This window comes from Crocodylus siamensis, chromosome 1 (genome assembly GCF_052110815.1).
Source record: "Crocodylus siamensis isolate JL-2025a chromosome 1, ASM5211081v1, whole genome shotgun sequence".
Lineage (NCBI taxonomy): Eukaryota > Metazoa > Chordata > Crocodylia > Crocodylidae > Crocodylus > Crocodylus siamensis.
In genome coordinates, this window is record NC_143395.1 from 120,179,432 (window position 1) to 120,199,047 (window position 19,616).

Sequence of the window (19,616 nt, forward strand, 5' to 3'; positions counted from 1 at the left end):
TCTTATTTATCTCTAAACTAAACAGATCTAGTTCTCTCAAGCCTTCTCAGTTTTGTCACCTGAACAGGAAACTATATTCTTTCACCTGTGTTATTAATAAAACTGTTAAAGAAGATTGGAACAGGGACAGACCTCTGTGGGATCCCACTAAAAAACTCCTGCTCTTCTGGTATGGATCTATTTACAGTTACTGGACATGTCTATATGTGCCATTAGTGCACAGCAATAAATTAAGGAGCTAATTGCTCTGCACTGTATTGCTCCCAGGAAGCTCCCTGGTGCACTGTTTACATGTGCACCCAGACCACAGTACATTGAGCTGGGTTGCAGTTGTCAGGGAGCCTACCTGGGGCTGCTCTGACCAGAGTTATTGTGTTGTGGAGGGGCTTGTTGGGGCAAGAGAGTGCCTCAGCACCGGCCTAGCTGGCAGGCAGGCCCTGCACTGAAGCACCCTCGTGCCCAAGCCAGTTGGGTTGGTATTTACACATGCCCTGCAGTTCATAAAAAAAACTCTGCAGCAGGATAATACTTGTAAATTAAAGTACTACCCTGCTGCAGAGTTTCTTAGTTTTATGCACCCTAAGAGGGGCACACGTGTGGACACTGAGACATTTACTGTGCAATTAATTAGTCAACTATGTAGTAAACATCTTGTGCATATGTGCCCAGTCTTTCCTTGTGGTCATTCAACCAGTGATGTATCCACTTAGCAGTAACTAGCTCACAGTTCTCCAGTTTATTTATGAGACTGTCAGTGGAGCTGTATTAAAAGCCTTACTATAAACTATATTATGTCCACTGCATTCCTTTTATCCATGAACTGGATGGATAATTCTACCAAAAAAGACAGAAAGTTAGTATCTTGTCCGTTTAGTTTTTCAGAGCAGGGACTGTTGTTGAGCTAGTCAGAAATTTTCAAATTAGCTCTTTTTCTATGAAAAATGGTGATTGGCCCATGCTGAGGTGTTTTTTCTGAAACAGCTTGATGTCAAGGATCTTCCATTGAAACGCATGTGGATTTTAAGACACTTGCCTGCTTTGCTGTTACCTTGTTTTGGTGGGCTGCTGGGGTACCAGGCCTTCCAAGACCTATGGCACTGAGAGGTACTTGTGAGAGTTGGGATGACCAGCTACTCCATTTTGTTTTAGAATAATTGGGTACATCTACATGTGATATTAACGCATCTCAATAAACGTCACAGTTCACACCAGAGTCAGCTGTTCCCAGGTGCAGCATCTTTAAGCGTACCCAGGACTGCAGCAATTCAAGCCAGGATGGTCCCAGGCACATGTGAAGACACTGCACTGGGGAGCAGCTGACCCAGAGTAGGAAGTCAGGGGGTCAGCCCCAGATTTTGGGTAGAGGTGTTGGGCAGCAGAGGGGCTGGCTGGGGCATGAGAGCGCTACATTGTGGGGTTAGCTGACAGGTAGCCCCTGCACTGTAGCACTCTCGTGCCTCAACCAGCCCCTGTTACAGTGTACCCATGCTTTTGACTGCATGTAAGTACTCTGCCTTAGGATACAGGATAGTACTTGTGGGATACAGGATAGTACTTGGGTAGTACTATCTTATAGTGAAGTTAATTAGTTTACTGCACCCTAACAGGGGTGCACATGTAAAGTATGATGCTTTACTGTGAAGCTAATTAGTCAGCTCAGCAGTAAAGTGCATGTGTAAATGTGCCCTCTGAGTAGAAGATTTCACTTTTTCTGAAACAACTTTTTTTTGGTATAGCATATGGTACCTGACAAAATGAAGCTCTTAACTCTGCTAGGGTTTACAGTCAAAATCAAGACAATTATTAATAATAAGGCATATGAATAAAATACTTACTAGGGCCTATTCCTGATTGTTTTTCAGCATGTTAAAAGAAATGACCTTTGAATCTGTAATTATTATGTATATAATATTTATTCAGAGTATGCCACAGCTGAAGTGAAAAGTCAGATATGCTAATACCATCACCTAAGCAGACAGTCTATTCCTCTTAGAAGCTTGATGTGACTCCTTGGACTCAGCATCAGGAAATCTATGTTTTAAGTTGGCCTGACACAACTATGTTGTGTGGTATTAAGCATTCCACTTAGAAAAACTGAGATGCAGAGAAGCTATCTCTAAAATAATAATACTGCTTAGCTCAAGGTAATGTTTCAAGTCTAATTCAATTAATGTTGGTTTTTTCTCAATGGTGAGTAACTTGAGATCCTTCAATCATAATTTAAAGAATATTTTGTCTTTTCCCCTTAGTGGAGAGCTCACTGTCCTCTTAAATGCAGTGGAAAAAATCCCCAAATTTCTTCAAGCTTCCATATCATAGAAGTTTTTCTTGGCTAGGAAAGGAAAGATGAAGGTCACTTTGGTCAATGGAGAGATACCGCAGACAGTTTACTTTCTTAGGGCTAATCCTACCATTACTACAGTACATGGGATTTTTACAAAATTATCTTTAAAATCTCACACCAGAATATTTTTTCACCTTAGCTTTTGAGTATCTTGAATGCCCTAAAGGGAATCTTCAGCCATTGTAGCACTTCATGCTTCAACTTCCACTCGAGTTTTGCTTTTAATTTCTCTTTATGTCCTCTCTTTTTAACTGTGATCATAATAATGATAAGCTTTTCATCTTCAGAGCACTTTGCAGACATTATCTTCCCACAGTGCTTTTAAAAAGTAAAGGACAAGAAAGATTTATGATAGAATAAGTTGCCCTAAAAAGAAATATTCCCTGGGAGTTCTCCAAGAAATAAAAACATCAAAATGCCATGTTTCCTGTGTTAGTGTCTTGCTGGAAAATTAATATACTACATGAGGTAATTGCAGCATCTGCGTGTGATCAGGACCTAGCAAATAGAAAAAGCGAGTATCTGGAAATCCCTGCACCTTGTCCCTCAAAGGATTTAGATTCATAGCAGAAAGTTAAATAATTTACATCTTTGAAAAAAATATTTTAATTCTTTTCTGCAAAGCACCATGGCAAGTTAGATGATTAGAATTCATCCCCTTAGGTTAATCAAACGGCAGTGTTCTCTGGGATGTTAGGATTTCATTTTGTTTGACCTGTGGATTTCAAATATCAAGAGATTCATCACTGCAAATTATTCACTTTCAAACAAAACAAAACAAAATTAACAATATGCCCATACCTAAAAAAAGAATTAAAGTGCATTAGTTTGTTCTTCATCAAAGTCCACTCACTGTCTGGGAACCCTTTCTTAGGATCGTGAAACACTCTCTTAGGATCTTAGGAAAGTAGGACTGGATGAACTCATGAGGTCATCTAGTCTAATTCCCTGCCATAGGCAGGATTGTTCCTACCTAGACCACCCCAAGTCAAATGTCTATCTAACTTGCTTTAAAAAATTTCAGGGATAGAGATTCTACAGCCTTTCTAAGTAGCCTGTTCCAGTGCTTAACCATCCTCATAGTGAAAAAGTTCTTCCTAACTCCAGCTTAAATCTTGTCTGCTGCAGACATCAATCTTATAACCATGGCGAATAGTCTTTTGAAGGCTGGTGTCTGCAAACTATTCAAAATCTGTGCTGGGGCCATTTTTTTCATTTAGAATGAAATTAGAAGTTCATTTAGAAGTTGTGCTAGTGCTGGTGCTCTCACTGTAAGGCAGTCTGGTGGTTAGATCATTAACCGGGATGTAAGAGAGATCTGGGTTTGCTACTGTCCTCAGTCTGAAGGGTTTCAAACACCATCTCTTTTACCACCCTCCTTCTAGGAGACAGCACTCAACACCAGGGCACAGGCTATGCTAGGGTGAGAAGAGAACCCTCTACCCTGCTTTTGAAGTTCTGCCAAAAATAGTTCAGGATTCTTTAAGCAAGATAAATCAATTATAGTTTCATAGTTTCATAGTTGGTAGGGTCGGAAGGGACCTCAGGAGATCATCAAGTCTGATCCCCTGCCATGGGCAGGAAAGAATGCTGGGAACAAATGACCCCAGCTAGGTGATTATCAAAAGGCCTCCTTTTGAAGACCCCCAGGGTAGGAGTGAGCACCACTTCCCTTGGAAGTTGGTTCCAGATCCTAGCCACCCTGACTGTGAAGTAGTACCTCCTGATGTCTATCCTGAATCTACTCTCAGTCAACTTTTGGCCGTTATTCCTTGTTACTCCCAGTAGAGCTCAGGGGAACAGGGACTCCCCCATTGCCTGCGGTCCCCCTTGGCCATTTATAGACAGCCACCAGATCCCCTCTCAGCCTTCTCTTGTGGAGGCTGAACAGATTCAGGTCCCGTAGTCTCTCCTCGTAGGGTCTGCCCTGCTGCCCCCGATAATGCTGTGACCCTCCTCTGGACCCTCTCCATATTGTCCGCATCCCTCTTGAAGTGCGGCCCAGAACTGGATGCAGTACTCCAACTGCAGCCTGACCAGTGCCGCATAGAGGGGGAGGATCACCTCCTTGGACCTGCTCGTGATGCATCTATGGATGCATGACAAGGTGCGGTTGGCCTTCCTGACCAAATCCCCACATTGTCGGCCCATGTTCATCTTGGAGTCAATAATGACTCCGAGATCCTTTTCTGCCTCTGCCCTGATGAGAAGAGAGTTCCCCAGCCTGTAGGTCTGGTGCTGGTTCTTCCTCCCCAGGTGCATCACTCTGCACTTGTCAGTATTGAAACCCATCCTGTTCTCATCTGCCCACCCCTGTAACCTGTCCAGATCTAATTGCAGCCTGTCCCTCTCCTCTAGTGTGCCCACTTCTCCCCACATCTTAGTGTCATGCACAAATTTGAACAAGGTGCTTTTCACTCCCTTGTCCAAGTTGCTGATGAAGATGTTGAACTGTGCAGGTCCAAGGACTGAGCCCTGGGGAACCCCACTGCCCACATTCCTCCAGGTCAAAAATAACTCATCCAGCACCACTCTCTGGGTGTGGCCCTCCAGCCAATTAGCGACCCATCTGACTATGTAGGGATCGACACCACAGTTGCCTAATTTTTTTATGAGAATGGGGTGAGAGACAGTGTCGAACGCCTTCCTAAAGTCCAGAAAGACTACATCCGCTGCAATACCTGCATCTAAGGATTTTGACACAGATGTCGGCTATGTTTATACAATTACAGGCTACGCTTATACAAAGCTTTATTAAAGACATAAGTAGGTACAGAAATCAAACCTCAAAGTCATTTATTTCAACCTCAGAGTTTGATTTTATCTTCCAATATGCTGCCTTGAGGTTTTTGAAGCCTTTGCAAAGTTTTCTGAGTTTTGAAAGGTCTTGTATTTTTGTATTGAAATAAAATGATCACAGAACAACCAATATATGAAACCACTTTTACATCAACAAAAAGTTCTGTCGTGCTCCATAACTCCAGTGCACCCTTGACCTGCGAGCCTGGGTAGGCACGACCGGCTTGGCGCGAGGAGGGGGATTTATGACCGGGCAGATGGGTGATAACGGTGAGCAGGAGTCAGTATGATTTAAACACAGCGTGATGGTTTCACAAAAGATTTATTTTACTTATGCTTCTGATGTGCTGCAGCGTAGACAGAGGAGTTGATTTATTCAGTTACAGCATGCAGATATCATGTTACCCAGCATTTACAGGGTGGGTAAGACAGTTGCTTCCAAGTGAGTCATATAAGCCGTTGCAGTCTGTAGATTACTAAGAGCTCTTGATAAGAAAGATAACGCCAAAGATAAAGAGATAAATGGACCGGTAAGACGAGATACGCCAGAAAGATAATGTAGGGGGAGAGATGCACGATCTGTTCTTCTTGAGTGTATACACGGTTCTCTGCTTTGGGCAGAAGGTCTTTCAAAGTTTTATTTGACACAGGTAACCAATTACTGTACACCAATCATAAATAATTAATGAGTTGGCACTTGTGCTCTCTTTGTTTGCTCAGGTTTCATAAGAAAGGGGGGTTATTTTTACTTGGGTGGTACTGGTTCTGTTTGGTCACAGGATGGCGCGCGTAGCATATTTAATTTTACAACTTTACTAAAGTCAGCTAATCTTGTTACTATAGGTACTTTATCTTCTGTGCTGGGCTGTCAAGGTCAGTTTCTCTCTTTCGTATGAAAAGCTCAAGCGATTTGAAATGAGGCACAGATAGGGGTGTGTATATGCAACACTGTTAATACAGAGGGATAAATTACAACCACAGAGTTTGTTGTGTTAGCTTCTGACCCTTTGCCATCTGACCTTTTGCCATTGGCATCTGAAATCAAAGACTTTGATATCTGACAAGTTCTATTAGCAAAATCTGTTGTGTAGGAGTGTCTTGTTGTTCTCAATACTAGTGACAAAATCCTACTATGTATATAAACAAACTTAAAGGGTGGCATTCTACTTCCCTCTGTGCACCTGACTAGTAGTTTTCTAGTTACACCTGGATAATTTTAGGTCTTTCTCTGCATAGTGGATGCATAAGTGAGTACTCATAGACTGAGCATTTACTTTAAGGCTGCACACTGGTCAAGAGACATCTATGGGTGTAGCCTTCAATGAGATGGCTACTGTCTTGGGAGGGAAAAAGCTCTTGGGTTGCCGCCTGGAGTGTTGCTGCTCCTTGTGCAACAGAAACTTCCCCTCTGCACTGATCTAGAAGAAATTATTGTTAAATGCAGAGTTCAGTAGGTTGGCTTCAGAAGTACGGAGGAAAGTCATGGACAATATCTAATTTGTGGTAAGATGGTTTGGGCACTGCACTAATAAGTCAGACTGCTGCAAAGTTCAAACTCTGGAATTATTTACATGAGATGCTTACTGCAGAATTGCCTAATTAGCTCCACAGTAAAGCGTCACTATGTACATATGCAAAGCTATTAGGCCAAAGTAAATTAGTTAACTCTGCTATAGGTTAGTACTTCCTGATACAAATACTATCCTATGGCTGAGTTGTTTACTCTACTGCAACACATGTAGACAGTGACTGGGGCTGTCAGAGGCATGAGAGTGCTACTGTGTGGGGTTGCCTGCTTACTAGCGCCACACTATTGCCTCAGCCAGACCCTCTGCAGCATGCTGAGTTGGGACTGGGGCAGCCACAGGCTGGCAGGCTGACTCCCTGGGCTCCCTGCCAGCCCAGGGCTGCTCCACCCGGGCTTAACATGCTACAGTCCCTGGTGCCTGTGTAAATGTTGTACTTGGGAGAAATAAACTCTGGCATGAACTCTGCCAGAGTTTATTTTTGCACACTAATTGTATATATAGATGAACCCTCTGCGGGTGAGAGAGGCCTTCTCCTGCATTTAGCATTAGTGCTGTAGCTACTCAGTTAAGACTCAGTTAAAAAAGGTGAAAGATGATGTCCTCCTCCTCCTCTGGAGTCTACCAACCATTACCTTTCTTGTTGGTTACATTTTTGTGTCTTAGATGTATTTATGCATCCAGAATAACCAGCCACTGGAATAGCCAACTTCATGTGTTCAGTCTGTTTGTGTTGCTTGCATGTCCACAGTGCAGGAATAATAACATTGCTAATTGTATGTACATGCCAAAAACACCATTTACATAGTGCTACACAACTAAAAAAGTTGCAATGTAGGTATACAAAGGGAATTAGAAATCAAACCCTGATGTTTACATTTCAACTTATTTGTATTCTTCACACTTGGCCAATTCTTGAGATTTCACTCCAAACCAGGGAAGACAGAGAGACAGGAAGTTTAAGTATCCAAATCTGATCAAATGTAAATCTGCTGTCAAGCCCTGCATGAACATAATTCCTGACTGGTAAAAAATGAATAATTACATTTCATCTTTTTTTAAAAACAAACATAGCCACACACTTCAGAACTCAAACCAACACAACCAGTACTCCCCTGAGATACTAGCAAGTGTGGAAAGTTTCAACCCAAAATTCCTATTTGAAAATTACAAGCAATTGAAAGGGAAAAGGTGAATTACAACAGAGTTACAATCTCAGGCTTTACATACAGGAATAGTTATGCCCACCTCAGTAGCAGCCTCTAGGGTGGCATAAGGCAGCAGACTGTTAACCCTAAAGTAGTAAATTCTGTAAAGTTGTGTAGTAAGCACACATAGTAAACTTCTATTTTAGTGCAGGATGAGAAGCAATGGAGAGAGCATCCTTTATATAACAAAGAAACCTTTATTGAATATTGTCAAGGTAGAGGTGCCCACTTTTTTCCCAATGATGAAAGACTACCTATAGAAGTTTGAAGTGAGCAGGAAGTTATATAGTTGATTGACAGTAACCTCAGGCAATTCCTTCTTAAAGGAACTGTGTATCCTAATGGTTACTTAGAATGTTACAAGTATCTCTAAGTATTAAAAATAAACTCTATTGGCAATACATACAAAAAAGCAGCAGGTTGATGAAGTCAAAATGGGAGGTTAACACAAAATGTTTCCATATGAAAATGGTAGATAATTATCTGTTTTCTTTATAAATAGTTCTATAGCACTGCAGTCCTTCCTCCTTAAAGCATTCAGTTATGTAATCATAACTTGGGCCTCTTCAGCCTCCAGAAGAAAAGGCTGAAAGGGGACTTGGTAGGGGCTTACTGCTATATCAGGGGAGTACATCAAGAACTCAGTGAACAGCTGTTCATTAGGGCACCTCTGGGGAAAACCAGGACCTATGGATATAAACTCCTGGAAGGCTGCTTCAGGCTCAATTCCAAGAAAAACTCCTTCACAATCAGGGTGTCCAGACTGTGGAATAAACTTCCTTCAGTGGTGTTGTAATCACCTACCCTGGAAATCTGCAAAAGGGGACTAGACAGTCACCTTGCTGGGATCACTTGACCCCAGTTGCCTTTTCCTGCCTAGTGCAGGGAGACTGGACCCGATGATCTACAAGGTCCCTTCCAGCCCCTAACAATCTATAAACCTATGAATCATCTTTGACATGTTTTAGCAAGATACGTAAGCTATTGGGAATGCAATTGTGGGAAAGCAGTTAAGTAAAACCAACAGAAAAGGATAGTTTAAAGATGATTGTAGCAGAAGCAGCAGAGAAAGTGATCTGGTAACCACACATTCTAAACAACAGCTGGTTTCTAGGAAAGTGTGAGCAATGATATATATGTAGGATAACCATACGTCCCAGTCTGGCCAGAAAAGTCCAGCATTCCATAGCCTGGTCCTGGCTGGTTACTCAAAAGTCCTAGCCTGGAGTCTGGTGGGGAGGTGGAGTGGCATGGTGTGCTGGGCAGGCATCATCACTCCTGTGCAGGAACAAGGATGTACCACATGCACATAGTGTGGCATCTGTTCCAGTCCACCCACCTTGCTCCTTCACAGGAGCAGTGGTCCCTGCCAGGCCACCTGCTTGGTGTACCAGGATCCTCTGCCTCTCCACTAGCCTCTGGCTTTTGACAAACCAGCTGGAATTGGTCTACAGAATCCTAGAGTGCACCAGCCAAATTGGGATGTATAGTCATCTCGTCTATAAGGACATGGGTGAATCTAAGATTTTGTGAAGGGGGACAGTGACTGGAACTGCAGGGTTGATTGCACACCTGCTCCCAGCTCCCCTATCCCCAGGTGGGCAGACTGTGCTGTTACCTGATTTGGGGACTGTAATACTACTACTACTAATAATAATAATAAAAATAAAATTAAGAATCCCATTGCCCTCCCCTGCCTTCCCCTCTATCCTCAGCAGCACACCCCCTCTCACCCATGACTGTCTCCATTGTACCCAGCTGATGTGGTTGGAGGAATGGGAGGTGTTTCAGAATTTCTTATTACATAGATTTCATAGACATTAGGGGCTAGAAGGGACCTAACGAAATTGGGTCCAGCCCTCTGTCCCAGGAGCAGGAAGTCAGCTAGGGTCAGATGACCTCAGCAAGATAAGCATCCAAATGGAACTTGAACATGTCCAGAGTAGATGCTATAGAGGGAGTCTATCCCAGACTCTGGAGACTCAGACAATAAAGAAGTGTTTCCTTACATCCAGTCTAAAATGGTCTTCCAGCACTTTGTGACCATTGGACCTGGCAATCCCTAGGGGAGCCCTGGTAAACAGACATTCTCCCAGATCCTGATATTCACCCTTGATGTATGTATAGGCTACCACTAAGTCCCCTCTGAGCCTATGCTTTTCCAACCTGAAAAGGCCCATGTCTCTCAGCCTCCACTCATAAGGCCTGCTCTCTTGACCTCTGATCATGCATGTGGCTCTCCTTTGGACTCTCTTGAGTTTCTCCACACCCTTTTTAAAGTGTGGAGTCCAGAATTGGACGCAGTTCTCTACCTGTGGCCTCACCAAGGCCCAGTAAAGTGGGAGAATGATGCATCAGTAGATGTAAGCAAGGGTTTTATTTGCTTTGCCAGCTGCGGCATTGCATTGGTGGCTTATATTCATCTTGTGGTCAATCATGACCCCCAAGTCTCTTTTGGACCTAGTGAGCAAAGTACTAGTGAGCGAAGCACTGCCAAGCCTATAGGTATGATGTGGGTTCTTTTCCCTGAGATGGAGCACCTTGTATTTCTCTATATTGAAGGTGTGGCACTCCCAGGTGGTACTGTGAGTATGTTCCCACTCTGTGGTCTGGGTCCCACTTTCCTGCCACAGCTTGATGGAATTGTAAAAAAGAGGGGGTTCAGTGATGTTCCTTCCCCCAGACCTGAAGATGGGATACTCATGGGCTTGCCATTGTTGTTCTCGGGGCTCCGCCTCCCCTACACCCCATCCACTCACCAGCCATGTTGATATTTGTGCCATCTCCTTGACTCGGGGTTATGTCACAGGCATTACCTTGAGGTGTATCCACCTCCACAACTGTATGCACAGTGCAGGCTTGGGCAGTCAGCCTGACCACCCAGGTTTCAGTCGACCCCAAGGCCCTGCTGACTTCAGGGTCAGGGGGAGGATATATAAAGCCGGATGATTCTCTTAGGGAGAATCACTGTCCTAGAGCTTCTAATGCTCTGGGGCTGGGCTTTGCAACTTTCCCAGCCAGGATCCAGCTCCTGCCCTGGCTCCTCTGCCTCTGGGCAGAGTCGTCGGGTCTGTTGCGACCGGTGCACTGGGTCTTGGCATGCCTGGTGTTCTCCCAGCTGGTCCTCCCCACCATCTAGCTTCTGGTGGGGATTTTAAATCTCCTGTGGCGGTGGCCCCAGCTGACATCATCAGCTGGCCACCGTCCAGCTTGATGGACAGATGCTTGAAGAGCCGGCGAAATGCCAGTTCACACAGCTCTTTCTCCACCCTGGTCTGCCTGGGAGGTACTTTTCTGGGGCATGGGTGTCTCTGCTCCCTTCTTCAGGAGTGCTGGGGTCTGTTCCCAGCATTTCTGAACCCCGTGGGGGTTTCCTGCCACCACAGAAGATTGTCAGGTTTTTGTCTGCCCACCTTGTGAGTCTGTCCAAGTTGGCTTGAATCCCCAGCCTATCCTCCAATGTAACTGTGCTTCCCCACAGTTTAGGTGTCATCTACAAACTTAGCCAGTCCACTTTTGACATCCAAATCCAGATCATTAATAAATATATTAAAGAGCATTGGTCCGAGTACTGAACCCTGAAGGATGCTACTGGTCACTATGACTTATGTTGACGTGGTTCCATCAACTATCACTCTCTGGGTCTGACAATGGAGCCAGTTCCCTAGCCATTGGATCATGAGGATGTCAAGCCTGCAATTACCTAATTTTTCCATGACATTGTGGGAGACCAAAACAAAAGATTTTTTTAAAATCCAAGTAAATGACATCAACCTCTCCCTCCATTCCAGCCTGGTTCACAAGAAAGAGCAGCAGTGGTGGCTGGTGAATTTTTCTCCCTGCCCAGTCCCCCAAGGTGTCCTCTGCCAGGCTGAAAGCAAGCACAGGATGGGTAAATCTGCTTCATGCTGCCACCACTGCTGTCTTCTGCTGAGCCCAGCTGCAGTGGCTCTCCAGCCACTACCTCCACAACTCCCAAACCACAACTTTACCAATTCATTTCACAGAGGGGAGGGGTCAAGGGCTGCTGCAGCTGGGCTCAGCAGGGGACAGCAGTGGCTGCAGCCCTGGATAAGTTTTTTCCACTCTACTCTTGGTCATGGGCAGGCAGGGAATACTCAGAAGGACCAGGCACAGAGGATGAATCTGTTCACTGCCACTCCCTTTGTCCCCTGCTGAGTTGAGCTGGAGGAAGACAGGAGTAGGTATGGAGCCCCCTCATCCCTCAATCAGCCGGGACAGCAGGGATACTGGCAGTGGCATAGGGAGGTGAATGGGAGGGCAGAGAACATGCTGCTTAGGGCAGAGGAGAAGAGAAAGGGTGAGGAGAGCAGGGATGGGATGGGATTCATAGTTGATTTGGGGAATTAAAAAAAAGAGTCCCTGTTGCTGTTCTCACAACATGGTAGAAAAAGGGAGGTGAGGGGTTCCACTCCACTGCAAAGCCTCTAGATCTGTGCTTGTATAGGGAGACATTTGGGCCAAATTTGCAAATCAACAGTGTAGGTGCCTGCCTATCTGTCCTGAGTTCCAGAGTGTTTATATTTACAGTTGTTTGTGTACTCATGGAAAGAAGATGGTTTATCTGAAGAGGGTTCTAACATGTAAGAGGAAAATCAAACTCACTCATAGAAGGTAGCAGTACAATAGGGCATGACTGTTCATGCTATATGAAAGAATATGCGAACCCATGATATGTAAATATCCTGTGAATCCTGAGAGAAAACAGGATTTTCTTTTTCCAATTGCAGTCTAAGCTGTGGAATCAATAACAGGAAACTGTGCTATGTATACTTATATTTATTCCTACTGTGACAGAATCTGACACCAAAAGTAGAAAGGCTTAGGGGGAGGAAGCAGTTATTCTATGACTCAAAATGTGGAATCCAGCACAAAATATTTAAGAAGACCATTTAATAGCCAAATTTTGAACTTACAAGAAATTTCACATTGTATTATTAAAAACAAAGCAAAACCCTGAAAAGTAGGAGTCACTTCAGAGTCTCACACCAGACAAAATAATATATACAAAATGATTATCTACTCTGTAATGAAATATTGTATGTGCCAACATAGTGAAACACCAGTTGTTTAACTTTAGGACATAAAACACGCATTTTTATTCAGTATGCACTATGATAGGTTGTGGCTATACAGTACTTTTCATGAGACAACAAAGGACCTTGAAAAGCTATTTTTAATATATTAAAAATAGTTTAAATCAGTTTTTCTCAACCTGTGGGGCACGACCCAAAAGTGGGTCGCAGGAATGTATCAAAACGGTCGCAAACAAACTTTAAAAATGGATTCTCCTTTAGAGGAGAAAAGCACAGAGAATCATGGCTTTTCCCTTGTCAGCTGGCAGAGTTCTAGCCTGGGAGAGGCTGCTTGGGGGCCACCCATGCCCCACACCCCCCCACCCTGCCCCACACATGAGGGAGCTGGGACCTGGAGGTGGTGGGCAATGGGTTGGGAGTGAGGGGCACTGGGTCAGGATCGGCCACTGATGTTTACAAATGGGTCCTGGTACAAGAAAGGTTGAGAACCACTGCTTTAAAGCATTCTTAAATAAATGAAATTAAAAGGCCACATGATGGCAGCAGAGTAAAAGAAATGAAGGAGGAACTCCTACACCATATACTGACAGACTCTGAGAACATTTGTTTTCCATGCACCCTTATTTAATGTGATGCAGCTCTTGACTTATTAAGATGGAAAAAACAGCAGCAGGAAACATATAGATATAAATGCAACTGGACACTACGGGAGCACACACATACCCATATATGGAATTAATGCATATGGATGGATAAACATATGTAAATATTATTGTGCTTGCAGGTGACAAATAGCATCTCCAAGTTTCCTTCATGGACTGCTGAGTGTCATGTATCCGCTGTTGAATTAGGCTAATGTGCTAACTATAGACTTACTGGGCACAGACAACGAATTACAGTGTAGTAGCTCATTGATACTGTGCTGTAGCATCTCATGTAGACGCACCCACTGTGTAATACAATTTACACTGGTGTCCTAATCTCTCACTGATGCATCATGTTGCATTACATATACATAGGAGTCCACGTTGTGTCCTTTTTTATATCCTGAAGAATAGCTAGATCAGATCAGTGCCCCATTCTTCCCCCAGCCCTCAGATATGCCTCTGGGTGTGGCACTCCCCTGTCTGAATCCTGTGATCAGGCAAACAGCATAGGGCTGACCCTGCAGTGGCAAAAATTCCTTGGGAGCTGGTTCTGGGACCTCCTCATAGTCAATATGTAGCACAGGTGTCCCACTCACTATGCCTAGGCACGCTACTAGTTACATCCATATTTTGCTGTGAGCAAAATTTGTTCCAGGGGGTCCTGATGTACTGTAGGTTAGCAGGTTTATATGCCACACAAGTATATGGAGGATACTGAAAAAAGCCAGACCACATGAACTGAAAAAATTCCCTAGAAAGAATATACTCATATTTCCCCATTTCCTCTGGGTAGGTAAATGAGAAGGCAAGACATAGTATTTCCTGCTATACCTTGTGCTAACTTCCTTCTGTTCTTACCACTATGCAGCTTTCATTCCTTTTCTCCTGCTTTGTTCTGAAAAGGAATGTTCCTGCTCCATTAATGTTATTTCAGACCCTGCATCACTTCCTTGTTTCTCCTCCTACCTTGGATTCTTTTGAAGGATATCCTTCTTGCCATTTCTCCCTCCATGGCTTCCTCATGAGCAGTTGCCTATGGTGCTACATGCACAACTGAAGGGAAGGATAGGGGTTTTGCAAGTGCAGTGTTGCCAGGTCTTGTGATTTTGTACCGAGCTAGGTGCTGATGGCTTGAAAATGATATATAGAGCTTTGCTTTTAGGAATTGGCTTGTACATAGATTAGATATTGCATTAGAACAATGGCCCAGGGGAATGGCAAGGGTTAATTGGTTTCTAAAAGCCTGTTTGTGACAAAGTTTCACATTCTCAGCTTTTTATCAGACTGCTATGTCCAAAGCTAGCAGACAAACAGGCTGGAAAATTGAAAACATGACCTGAAAACCCATAACAAAGATAAGGACCTGAAAAATTGGCATGAGGTCACAGTGACCAGCTGTAAAGCCCCTGGGATTTCTGGTTTTGGTGAACTGACCAAATTAGAAGGCTAGAGATGTCCAAATTAAGACACCAATAAATGACCAAGTTAAGATGTATGCATGTGATATGTTTGAAAAATAAATTATTATGCTGACAGGGCAGAGCATGGACAGTATGACAACCACAGGGAAAACAATCAACAGTATCCAGAAATGAAGAGTTGTCAGGAGGCAGAATACAAAAGGAGGGATTTTCAGAACAGCTGGGGGATCCTGAGGTCACCATAGGCAGAGAGTGCACTACTGGCCCATCTCATCTACCCTGTTGGGGGTGGAGGATGGGCCTTTGCCCATGACCTCCAAGACTGCTGAAATTCAAGCAAGAACCACAAGGTGGTGCTCACATACTGGTGTACTGTTCTCCTCATGAAGCATTAGGACTGGTAGATAAGTAGGATTGGGGAGCTTATTTTGTTTGCTTTGCCTGCATTACTCTTATATGTTATAACTTTGTATCAATACAATTTGCTTATTATCAAATGTAGGTGTTGTGGTCAGTCTGAAGATTGGGTTCTCCCAGAACAAGCTATCAGGACTGAGTTATAAATCTAGTGCCAATAAGCATATTTGCTATTCTTAAAAATCCGACCTTTGAAGCCACATTGCTATATGAGAATCTTATTTTACGCTTAAAAAAAGCATGGTGGTAACCTATCCTGGTTTCAGATAAAAGCTTGAAAACATAGATCTTGAAGACATAGAAGCCAGGTAGTAAAGGAAAAAGCACCACTGATTTAATATTTTTGAAAGCCAATGTATCTAGTGATTTCTGGGACCCAATTCACCATAGCAAGTGTGTGCGCATACTCTTACCCCACTGTGAATAAAAGTTCCCTTGCATTGAAGAAGAAATTTTCCCAGTTCAGCTTTCATTCACCTTAGGATAAAAATGTGCACATGAGCAACTACTGTTGAGTAGCTGATGAGCTGTAAACCCCCAACTTCAATTACCTCATGGTAACTTGGTTGTGTGCTGTTGGTAATGTCATTTAAGTGTCATTACCAACAGCAGTAAAAACAGACAGACCTGTGAGCTGTTTTTTATGGGCTCCCTTTTTGGATATAAAGGCAGGGAGAAGGTGAAACTATTTACCTACTGACACTACAGTTAGCATATTTTCTATTGTGCAGAAATACTTATACCATAGTCCAGCTCAGGTCAAGGGTCTGTGAACACATATGAAAGCACCTGTCAATGTAGGAATAGGTTGCTTTGTTAAGATGCACCAGACAGTACAGGAAGTGAAATGCAAAGTGGGAAATTTTCTTTGAAAATGGAAGGTGCTAAATTAATGTAGGCATCCTCTGTCCATGGTGATTATTTATAGTCCCTCTTTGACTCTGGCTTTGTAGATGCTCAATTTTTAGAGTGAGTATGCAATTTAAACCTCCTTGGGCATGTCTATATGGCTCTCCACGGTGAAGCAGCAACACTCAATGTCACTGTATGGCATACTACTGTGACGTAGCTGTAACAACGCACTTCCAAGGTATAGTGTGCCACTACGGCGACACAGTAGCAAAATTTACACATGCACCATGTGCACGGCACAGTAACCACCCGTACTGGACTGTGCTTTACTACTTCCAAAAGAAAGTACTAAAGCAGAGCACCATAGCAACATTGCCATATGGTGGCGTGTAGATCTACCCTTTGAAAGGGAACATTGCAGTACCACTAAAACAACTAGAATCTATGGAACATTTTAGGATGCCAGAATATTTATCAGTAGTGTTGTAGTTGGGTTAATTTTAGTTTGAAAGGAATTTGGGGATATTCCAAAAGAGTTTTCACAGTTCTGGTATCTGGCCTTGTTTCCAGAGGATTGTCTGGAATGAGTGCATATATAGTCTGTTGCACCTAGGACTGATGCGTACATTAGCTAAACAACACAAATCTATTTATTTGCTGTCAGTTCTGAGAAAGCAAGCACATTTTTTGAGCATAAAGGCATAATGATAATATTATGTTAGTAAAATTATGTCAACAAGTTACAATGAATAGTTCCATGCTTAAAAGAGACCAATAGAATTTCTTAGATATGGCAAGCAGAGTTGTACATAATTGCATTAATATCTTTACATGAATAGTTCACCAAAAATGTAGTTAGAATTGGGTAATAATAATCTATAAAACAATCCCTGGAAAGGATGATGTCTCATAATGCAGGGATATGGCAGATATAGCTATGAACTGTTCAAGTCAAGTCACGCTGCATGGAAGAAACTGAGCCAAAGACTGTCCACAAATTTCTGGTCTAGCTACCATCATTTTCAACAGCTTGCACAAATAAGAACTACTGGTATGAATAAAGGTTTTTGGGAACAACCTTAATCTAACTAGTTTCCATATAATATATGGTACTGTCCATACATAGCAAATGTGGTGGGTACACTGTACAGGTGAAATTCATTGAGTGAAGGAGAGTAGAATTCTCATCAACTTCAACAGAGCCAGGATTTCACCCTGTGTGCCTAACTCACTAGTAGATTACACCGGTTTTAAGATAGTATAACTGATTAACATGGAAGCATTTACTTTAATGTAAAAATAGAGTAACACATTAGTAAGCCAAACCCCATACTTTCAAACACACTTATTTTTGCATTTTTCCCGACTTTTTGCCATTACTATGCACTTGCATTAGGTTATGCTATTATATATTATTTCAACCTAATTTAAAATGAAATTACTATTTCCCCCCATTAGACTTCCTAAAGATAGCAGATGTGACATCAGAGCAGTAAAACTGTGCTTGCCAGTATATTTGACCCGTGAAGATTTGACTTAATTTAGTAAATCCATTACATCTTAAGGTTCACTCCTCTGGAGGCATTAATATGCTCAGATCAGATTGCCAGTGCATTTGGCAGACATCATTGAAAGAGATGATTAAACTTAGTGGAAATTAGCACAGAATCAGTTAATCATACTTCATTTTGCTTCTGCTAAATTGCCACAAAATAATACACTGTAGCCCTTTCTAATGTAATATTTACTGAAAACTCTGCATATCTTTTTCAGATGAATCAGTTCTCATTCAAAGCAATTTGTCCAGATTACTCTGGATAACTCTTTCTGTAAAAGTCTCCTGAAAACAACAGGCAACAGCTACCTATCAAAAGAATAAATTAATTTAGGTCCCAGTTCTACAAATTTCAGTGCACTTGCATACCCCTCAGCCTGAGCAAAGCCCTACTCTTCCATTTCAATGGGTTTTTGATGAGGTCTTTATTGAATACAGTAGGATATAAAAGAGTGATGATGTGTTCTGAAAAGTTTAAAGAATAATGTATACTGTTGCTCCAGATGACAGTGTAGACCAGGGCATAGACAGATATAATTTTAAGTCATTTTAAAATGGGAGAAGGGACTTAGTGCTCTGGAATATGCATTAGCTGTTCTAAGGTACAAGAAAAACTTCTATATATTTAAATCTGCTGAAACAGGTTTAATGTTCTGGTAGTTTAGTTATTCTTAGAGCAATATAGGAGTGCATAGACAGTCATAACAGTTGTAACAGAAGACTTTATACAGGTATATTTTGATATCTAGGTAACTTACGTTGTCCGCACCCTAATATGTTTTCTAACTAAATAGCTAGAGCTGAGATTTAGTCTAATGAAGAATCAAAGACATTTCTAAAAACATTCTCAATGCACTGGGCTTGATTCTAATCATATAATAATAATATGACCTTAGTAGCTGGAAAGATCATGGAGGAGGTCCTTGAGGAATCTGTTTTGAAGCACCTAGAGGAAAACAAGGCAATCAGGAACAGCCAGTGTGGGTTACTGAGAGCAAGTCATGCCTGACTAACTTGATAACCTTCTGTGATAAGGTGACAGGCTCTATAGGTGGGGTAACAGGGTCTATTGATATTAGCATGGCTTTTGACATCATCTCCTACAACATTCTCATTAACCTACTAAGGGAATACAGGCTAGATGAAAATACTGCAAGGTGGATCACAGTGCTCAATGGGCACATCTAAATGAGATGCTGTACTCAAGATTAACACAAATTCCTGTGCAGTCAGCATCACCATCTACATGTGCAGATGCTTACTATGCAGTAACCAGTTCTAATTGTAAGTAAATTTGCTATATGTAAATACAAGGAGCAAATTGACTCATGATTACTTACTGTGCAGTAGTGCATGTATAGACACTGACTGGGAGCAAATATGCTTCCAGTCAGCCCTACCACTAGAGGTCAGCCTCAGGCTAGCCCCAGGTCCATGGGACTGGGCATCTCTCCTGCCCCAGGGCTGGGCCAGCTCTACTCCTGCCCTAGCCCCAGGTCCTTAAGAGCCTGTGGGGATGCTGACACCCTGGGGCACTTGGAGGCAGCCTGTGGCCACTGTTGGCCACTGTGTCCCCCAGGGCAGGTGTAAGGGCAGCTGCAGCAGCCTGCCTACACCCTGGTGTTGCTCCTTGGTGCTGCCATGTGGCTGTCAGGCCCACACCATTCAGCTGTGTGGGGTGCTGCAGCTGCCTGCCAAGCCTGGCAGCACCCTGGGCCACTTGCAGCCAGTTCTGGCCACCAGGTCCCACTTCAGCTGGCCCCGAACTACCTGCAGCAGACTGCCTGGAC